This window comes from Pseudophryne corroboree, chromosome 4, assembly GCF_028390025.1.
Source record: "Pseudophryne corroboree isolate aPseCor3 chromosome 4, aPseCor3.hap2, whole genome shotgun sequence".
NCBI classification, from domain to species: Eukaryota; Metazoa; Chordata; class Amphibia; order Anura; family Myobatrachidae; genus Pseudophryne; species Pseudophryne corroboree.
In genome coordinates this window covers 531,011,449-531,020,455 of record NC_086447.1, presented here as the reverse complement: position 1 = coordinate 531,020,455, position 9,007 = coordinate 531,011,449, and positions in this window count along the sequence as shown.

The window sequence follows — 9,007 nt, the reverse complement described above, 5'->3', positions numbered from 1 at the left end:
TCATCAGCACGGTTTACAAAGTGGGAATTAGCACAAATGGCCCCTGTAAACATCACCATAAAGAGATGCAGTGCACTAAATCCTGCAACTTATCTGCCAAGTATGCCTGGACAGGCACAAAGGGTGGAGGATGAGAATGATGGTGAAGGAGGATACTGATACGCATGATTGTATGGAATACCTGAATCAGACTTTCACTGCAAGACCTGACATCAGTGATAACCCACTGGAAGGCGTAGATTTTACTTTTTACACTGACGGTAGTGGCCACAGACAGACGGACTCGGGAGACCTGTGTACTGGATACGCAGTAATAGATGACAGAGGTATCATAGAAGCTGAACCCCTGGGCCCACCGCACTCAGCACAAGTTGCTGAGCTGGTCGCCCTAAGCAGAGCGTGTGAATTGGCCAAGGGTAAGTCAGCCAATATATACACAGATTCTAGGTATGCCTTTGGAGTAGTGCATGATTTCGGGCCTTATGGCACCTCAGAAATTTCATAACGGCAGCTGGCACACCTGTAGCGCATGCATCCCACATAAAAAGGCTTCTAACAGCGATACAAGAACCAGACAGAGTGGCTGCTATAAAGTGCAAAGCACACACTTACAACCAAGACCCAATCTCACTTGGTAACAGCCGGGCAGACAAAGCTGCTAAATCAGCAGCCAGCACCCCCATACAAACGAACATCACATCACTGATGACATTCAACACAATCAACACACAAAAATTAATTGAAATGCAAAATTTGTGTTCTCCACAGGAAAAGGTGGTCTGGAGGTCAAAGGGGTATGACCAGGAGTCCTCAGGACTCTGGACAGGTTGACACGGTAAGCCAGTGGCCCCCAGAGCATATCTTCCAAGCTTAGCTGAGGCGGCACACGGTCTGACTCATCTGGGTAAAGAGGGTATGTGTAAGCTGGTGAGAGCCTACTGGTGTGCGCCAGGACTCTCTTCTCATGCGGGTAAGAGAGCAATGACATGTCTTACTTGCTTGAGGAAGAATATTGGAAAGTCAATACCAACAGAACCATCCCATATCCCTCCGACAGACGGCCCTTTTCAGGTAATACAAATTGACTTCATACAGTTACCACCCTGTAGGAATTTAAAATATGTGTTAGTCTGTATTGATGGATTTTCCAATTGTGTAGAAGCATTCCCTGCTGCCACAGATACTGCTACGTTCACTGCAAAGAAAATTGTGCAGGAATTTGTGTGTAGATATGGTATCCCTAGAATAATTGAAAGCGATAGGGGTACCCATTTTACAGGTGAAGTCTTTCAGGTAATGTGCAAACTGATGGGAATTAATAGCAAGCTGCATACTCCGTACCGACCACAGGCGAGTGCGAAGGTGGAGAGAATGAACAGCACTATTAACAACAAGCTGAGCAAAGTGATGGCTGAGACTGGATTGTTGTGGCCAGAAGCTTTGCCACTAGTATTGTACAGCATCAGAACCACTCCCAGGTCCCCCCTTAACCTATCACCCTTTGAGATTCTTTTTGGCTGACAACCCCATGTAATGATAGACCCCCAGGATGATTTGAAATGCAATAACGAAGTGACTGTAAAATATTTGGTTAGGATGAGCCAGCAGCTGAGGAATCAAAATAGAAATCTAAAGCTGGTGATTCCTGACCTACCGAACAGTAATTGTCATGACATTGAACCTGGGGATTATGTAATGATTCAAAATTTTCTACGCTCAGGTTGCCTCATTGACAGGTGGGAAGGACCGTACCAAGTCTTGATAACCAGCACGACAGCATTAAAGGTTGCCGAAAGAGAGAATTGGGTCCACTCGTCCCACTGTAAGAAGGTCGCTGACCCAGAGAGAACCCGTGACAAAGAGCAGAGTGTAGAGAACATCGTATCACTGGAGTGTCTGTTCCGGGAAGGTTGAGAGGCAGTACTGTTGAGACGGCACCTGAGCGCGGTGAACAACAAGACCAGAGGCGGTTGTCGCACCAGTTTTTTTTTTACCATTCCCCACTACCCTCCTTCTCTTCTTCTTTTTCTCCCCCCCCCCCTTCTTGTTTCCTTTCTATTCCCTTAACAAGATGGACTTACCCCAAGAGACTGCGTTCCGGGTTTTCCTGTTAATCCTGTTGTTGACCAGGACAGTCTGTTTTGGTGAGGGTCCCAGAGAGGTCGAGAAAGGATCTGGAATGGGTTCTGATGGCGGGGATGGATTTGTAGAATCTCAAGAGCAACACATCACTCGAGCAAAGGCGAGTATCAGAAAGCGATCTGGTAGTCAGGGAGCTCGGAGGCACTGTGAAGGGTTATTGGCTGAGGAAAATTGCATTTGTAGGAATTGTGAGAACATAGTCGAGGATGGGTGCATCCAGAGATGTCAGTCCAGCCTTAAGATCAACATGAACCGTCATCCATTGAGTGATTATCACTCAATAGTGGGTAAGGTCTTAAACCAGACAGAATGCTGGGTGTGCTCACAAGTACCTCAAGGTCAGAGCAAGTCAGGATTAGTACCGTACCCTTTAGCAATAGATGAGGTACTCGAATTACGGGGTGGGAGACCGGTGGACAAGAAATTCAATATTTCTAGGCCCCCTAGTTTGAAGCTCCACCAGTATCATGTAGATAGATCCTTATTATGTTTCAATATTTCCAATTATCGAAAACCGGGAAATTGGGAGGTGACATGGAATAACCAGACAATGGCCTTTTCGCACAGAGCTGATAGGATACCCATAGACTCTGAACTTGCACGCCAAATAGCCAACAGTGGAAGGTATTTTCGGTATAGGTATACTCGAGGAAGCAAGACCATGTGGGTTGGAGAAGTATCACCAGGGTACTGTGCTCATATCATCCAGCCTGATACTTGTACTGAGCAGATGGGAGAACTAGGGATGGGGTTTTTCACTTGGAAAGTTTGTAATATGGTAATGTCATATTCTGTCCCCTATGTTCTCCCCGATGATGCCTATTTCATATGTGGGAGGAAGGCGTATAAGTGGCTTGCCCCGAACTCAGAGGGATTGTGTTATGTTGGAAGAGTGTTGCCAGAGGTCATGACCATAACCCATGATAAGATGAAAGATGTTCACCGCAGTGCTCAGGCTCCTTATACTCATACTCATTATGAACACATTGTCAAGAGACACCTCATAGAGAGGACAGAGCACGTAGCCTCTGATTTGATCCACGAATCCACCGGGATTCAATTCCTTCTCGCATTAGACATCACCCGTATTGCCAGAGGAATTATAAATTATAGGTATATCCATGCGCTAGCGAACTTGATAGATAATATCACTGAGATGTATGACGACACCTTCAGGTATACGGGAAGGGAGTTACAAGCTTACAAGACGGAACTGATCCAGCACAGGATGGTCCTTAATTATATCACAGCCGTGACAGGTGGGTACTGTGTTACGCTGGCAACTCAATATGGGGTGAAGTGCTGTACGTATATTACGAACAGTACTGACGACCCAACGGAGATCATCGATCAAAAGATGGACGATATCTTGCAGTTGAAGTGGGAGTTCCAGAGGAGACACAACCTTACCCTGACCGCTATGGGTAATGAGCTGACCGGCTAGGTCTCATGGTTGAACCCACGAAATTGGTTCTCAGGATTAGGAGAGTGGGCTCAAAATGTTATTATGAGTGTAGGAAAGTTTCTCCTTTGTATCCTGGGAGTCGTCATAATTATTGACTTGATATTTAGGTGTGTTCGAATTCTGACGCGGCGCAAGCACGGCACAAATTTGATGAGTTTAAGGAGTGAGGGCATTGTTATAGCAGCAGATTTAATTTATGACCCATCCATAGAGACAGTGTTATGATAAGGATTGCAAATGAATTCCATGGCCTGTTTCTTTCACCCGTTTTTCCTTTGTCTCCCCCTCTGCCCAGATACACCCATCCAAAAAAGACATCAGCCCTACCCAAGAATGTTTATGAAAATGTTATGTGAATGTATTTTAGATATGTGTCTTATCTTCATCTCTACAACCTTCAGTTAATGACACACATAGTCGACAGGTGATATCCACATATACTAGCACTCACATATGTTCCCCCTCCATGTATCATCAACTAAATGTTCACCCCATTTGTTGGAACAAGAAGCCGAAAAGAGCTCGGTAGTGTTTGTTGGCCCACTTACAGACCCTTAATATGGGATAAGAAGGATTTAATGTATACTTTGCAATACCTCGAAGCTTATCTAAAACATATACGGCACGATGATACATGCCCCTCAGACATGGATTCATACATACATGCTTTTTACTATCCCACTAGGTCATACATTTCCCGCCTACAACTCTCCTCCGACCATCCAATCGTCTATACATATTGTATTGATATTTTTCTGTTTAGTGATTAGATAGTGGCAGTTATTGGTGACTGCCAAAGGGTGGACTGTCAAAGTCGAAAAATATTGAAGAACACACAGCACGTATAAACTGCACACACATGCCCACTGCGCGTGCATTTGTTCTGCCGTGCGTGCAGATGTCCGCAGTTTGCGTATGGTCGCTCCCACGTGACCTGCGCATCGGCGCGTGGTATGAGTATTTACGGCAGAGTTTGTGTACTCATGGAGAGCCATCAAAACACATTACATATTTAATCCAAATAGTGCACAATGTACACATAGTCTCCTTGCACCACATCAGAAAGTTATAGCTGTTTAAATGGTTGCAGAACAAGGGGATTCGCCTTTACAGGATAGGAAGGGACAGACTAAGGTTATAAGGTGATATTTGGTATCCAGCTGTAGGGTATTTTAAGGGTAACATTCAGGTGGTGGTCTGCGGAAGATTGCATGTTCCTGCAGATAGTTATGTGCAGAAGCAGAATATAGATATAAACTGTATTTACTGTGTATTATGTATGCGGCGGGAATCCAGAGGAGACCACCCACAAGAACAGTTGAGAAAGACATCGCCTACCTTTTCAAATCAACCTATGACCTCTCCTGTACTGTAAAGGTGCATCCCTGTGTCCAATGGACAAAAGGATTACAGTATCCATTGTATTGCTTTTGGAAGACTTGTATAAATGAAGCCTGCTGCAGAGCGGCCAGGCACAAGACTCACAACGTTATCTATTTGATTACGGAGGACTGGACCAGGAAGCGCACGCGAATATTCTCACGTATGTACATTGACTGTAGCCATTATTCTGTTATATATATATATTGTTTGTATTGTAGTGTATAATTTGTATTGTAAACCCCCTTTCAGAAATAATCCACTCTGGTGTCGGAACCCAGCGGTTAATCACAATTGGTGTCGTGTGCTCATTGCCCTGCTAAGGTTTAAAGTGTATTATTATTTTTATTGCATTGCATTGCTGTAGAAAGTTTTAAGTGTATCTCTGGGTGTGTACGCGCTGAGAGTACTTTGTACCGTCAGCGCGGCGTGTGTATGCAAAGTCCGAACACTACGGGACTCTGTCCGCAAATAGCGTAAAAGGTGCGTAGAGTGTGAACTAAGTATAGCGGCCGCAGCGGCTAAAGGTTTAAAGTGTATTGACGGTGTGTTTGAGGTATAGCTTTTATTCCTGTAAATATAATCGACATTATCAAGTTATATCTAATGCCATCAGAATCTGAATCCCCGTAGATTCTTGGATCAAATTAGACGTCAACGGTTCTACTCTATCTACATAATTTCTCTTATGAATGTGTTCGTATTGGGTGTGAGGAGAAAGAATACTTTTGTGAATATTTACCATGTTGTCATTCGTAAGGGTTTTTACCTCTGGCAGTATCCTCCCAAGGCAGCATAACCCTTCGGAGTACGGAGAGAGCCATTTGTACACTTTTCTACTATAGATATAATAGATGTCATCTGTGAGTACATAGGGAACAGAGTGAATCATTATCATGTCACACAAAATTCTGACAAAGAACCCTGTCCCCATTTAATTAATTTGGGTATAACAAGTTTCTGGCTTTATGATTTTCATACAATAGTCTTCTACCACTTTGCCGACCATTATCTTTCTATACCCTCTCGTATACCTATACTATTGATGTGCACCGGACATTTTTCGGGTTTTGTGTTTTGGTTTTGGATTCGGTTCCGCGGCCATGTTTTGGATTCGGACGCGTTTTGGCAAAACCTCCCTGAAAATTTTTTGTCGGATTCGGGTGTGTTTTGGATTCGGGTGTTTTTTTACAAAACCCCCTCAAAAACAGCTTAAATCATAGAATTTGGGGGTAATTTTGATCCCATAGTATTATTAACCTCAATAACCATAATTTCCACTCATTTCCAGTCTATTCTGAACACTTCACACCTCACAATATTATTTTTAGTCCTAAAATTTGCACCAAGGTCGCTGGATGGCTAAGCTAAGCGACACAAGTGGCCGACACAAACACCTGGTCCATCTAGGAGTGGCAATGCAGTGTCAGACAGGATGGCAGATTAAAAAAATAGTCCCCAAACAGCACATGATGCAAAGAAAAAAAGAGGCGCAATGAGGTAGCTGTGTGACTAAGCTAAGTGACCCAAGTGGTCGACACAAACACCTGGCCCATCTAGGAGTGGCACTGCAGTGTCAGACAGGATGGCAGATTAAAAAAATTGTCCCCAAACAGCACATGATGCAAAGAAAGAAAGAGGTGCAATGAGGTAGCTGTGTGACTAAGCTAAGCGACCCAAGTGGCCGACACAAACACCTGGCCCATCTAAGAGTGGCACTGCAGTGTCAGACAGGATGGCAGATTAAAAAAATTGTCCCCAAACAGCTCATGATGCAAAGAAAAAAAGAGGCGCAATGAGGTAGCTGTGTGACTAAGCTAAGCGACCCAAGTGGCCGACACAAACATCTGGCCCATCTATGAGTGGCACTGCAGTGTCAGACAGGATGGCAGATTAAAAAAATTGTCCCCAAACAGCACATGATGCAAAGAAAAAAAGAGGCGCAATGAGGTAGCTGTGTGACTAAGCTAAGCGACCCAAGTGGCCGACACAAACACCTGGCCCATCTAGGAGTGGCACTGCAGTGTCAGACAGGATGGCACTTTAAAAAATAGTCCCCAAACAGCACATGATGCAAAGAAAAAAAGAGGTGCACCGAGGTCGCTGGATGGCTAAGCTAAGCGACACAAGTGGCCGACACAAACACCTGGTCCATCTAGGAGTGGCACTGCAGTGTCAGACAGGATGGCAGATTAAAAAAATTGTCCCCAAACAGCACATGATGCAAAGAAAAAAAGAGGCGCAATGAGGTAGCTGTGTGACTAAGCTAAGCGACCCAAGTGGCCGACACAAACACCTGGCCCATCTAGGAGTGGCACTGCAGTGTCAGACAGGATGGCAGATTAAAAAAATTGTCCCCAAACAGCACATGATGCAAAGAAAAAAAGAGGCGCAATGAGGTAGCTGTGTGACTAAGCTAAGCGACACAAGTGGCCGACACAAACACCTGGCCCATCTAGGAGTGGCACTGCAGTGTCAGAGAGGATGGCACTTCAAAAAATAGTCCCCAAACAGCACATGATGCAAAGAAAACTGAAAAAAAAGAGGTGCAAGATGGAATTGTCCTTGGGCCCTCCCACCCACCCTTATGTTGTATAAACAGGACATGCACACTTTAACAAACCCATCATTTCAGCGACAGGGTCTGCCACATGACTGTGACTGAAATGACTGGTTGGTTTGGGCCACCACCAAAAAAGAAGCAATCAATCTCTCCTTGGACAAACTGGCTCTACAGAGGCAAGATGTCCACCTCCTCCTCATCGTCCGATTCCTCACCCCTTTCACTGTGTACATCTCCCTCCTCACAGATTATTAATTTGTCCCCACTGGAATCCACCATCTCAGGTTCCTGTGTACTTTCTGGAGGCAATTGCTGGTGAATGTCTCCACGGAGGAATTGATTATAATTCATTTTGATGAACATCATCTTCTCCACATTTTCTGGAAGTAACCTCGTACGCCGATTGCTGACAAGGTGAGCGGCTGCACTAAACACTGGAGGGGGGGCAACTTAGGTAAAATAAAGCTAGTTTCTGCAAGGGCCTCCAAATTGCCTCTTTTTCCTGCCAGTATACGTACGGACTGTCTGACGTGCCTACTTGGATGCGGTCACTCATATAATCCTCCAACTTTCTTTCAATAGTGACAGAATCATATGCAGTGACAGTAGACGACATGTCAGTAATCGTTGGCAGGTCCTTCAGTCCAGACCAGATGTCAGCACTCGCTCCAGACTGCCCTGCATCACTGCCAGCGGGTGGGCTCGGAATTCTTAGCCTTTTCCTCGCAGCCCCAGTTGCAGGAGAATGTGAAGGAGGAGCTGTTGACGGGTCACGTTCCGCTTGAGTTGACAATTTTCTCACCAGCAGGTCTTTGAACCTCTGCTGACTTGTGTCTGCCAGAAAGAGAGATACAACGTAGGTTTTAAATCTAGGATCGAGCACGGTGGCCAAAATGTAGTCCTCTGATTTCAACAGATTGACCACCCGTGAATCCTGGTTAAGCGAATTAAGGGCTCCATCCACAAGTCCCACATGCCTAGCGGAATCGCTCTGTTTTAGCTCCTCCTTCAATCTCTCCAGCTTCTTCTGCAAAAGCCTGATGAGTTGAATGACCTGACTCAGGCTGGCAGTGTCTGAACTGACTTCACGTGTGGCAAGTTCAAAGGGTTGCAGAACCTTGCACAACGTTGAAATCATTCTCCACTGTGCTTGAGTCAGGTGCATTCCCCCTCCTTTGCCTATATCGTAGGTAGCTGTATAGGCTTGAATGGCCTTTTGCTGCTCCTCCATCCTCTGAAGCATATAGAGGGTTGAATTCCACCTCGTTACCACCTCTTGCTTCAGATGATGGCAGGGCAGGTTCAGGACTGTTTGCTGGTGCTCCAGTCTTCGGCACGCGGTGGCTGAATGCCGAAAGTGGACCGCAATTCTTCGGGCCACCGACAGCATCTCGTGCACGCCCCTGTCATTTTTTAAATAATTCTTCACCACCAAATTCAATGTATGTGCAAAACAT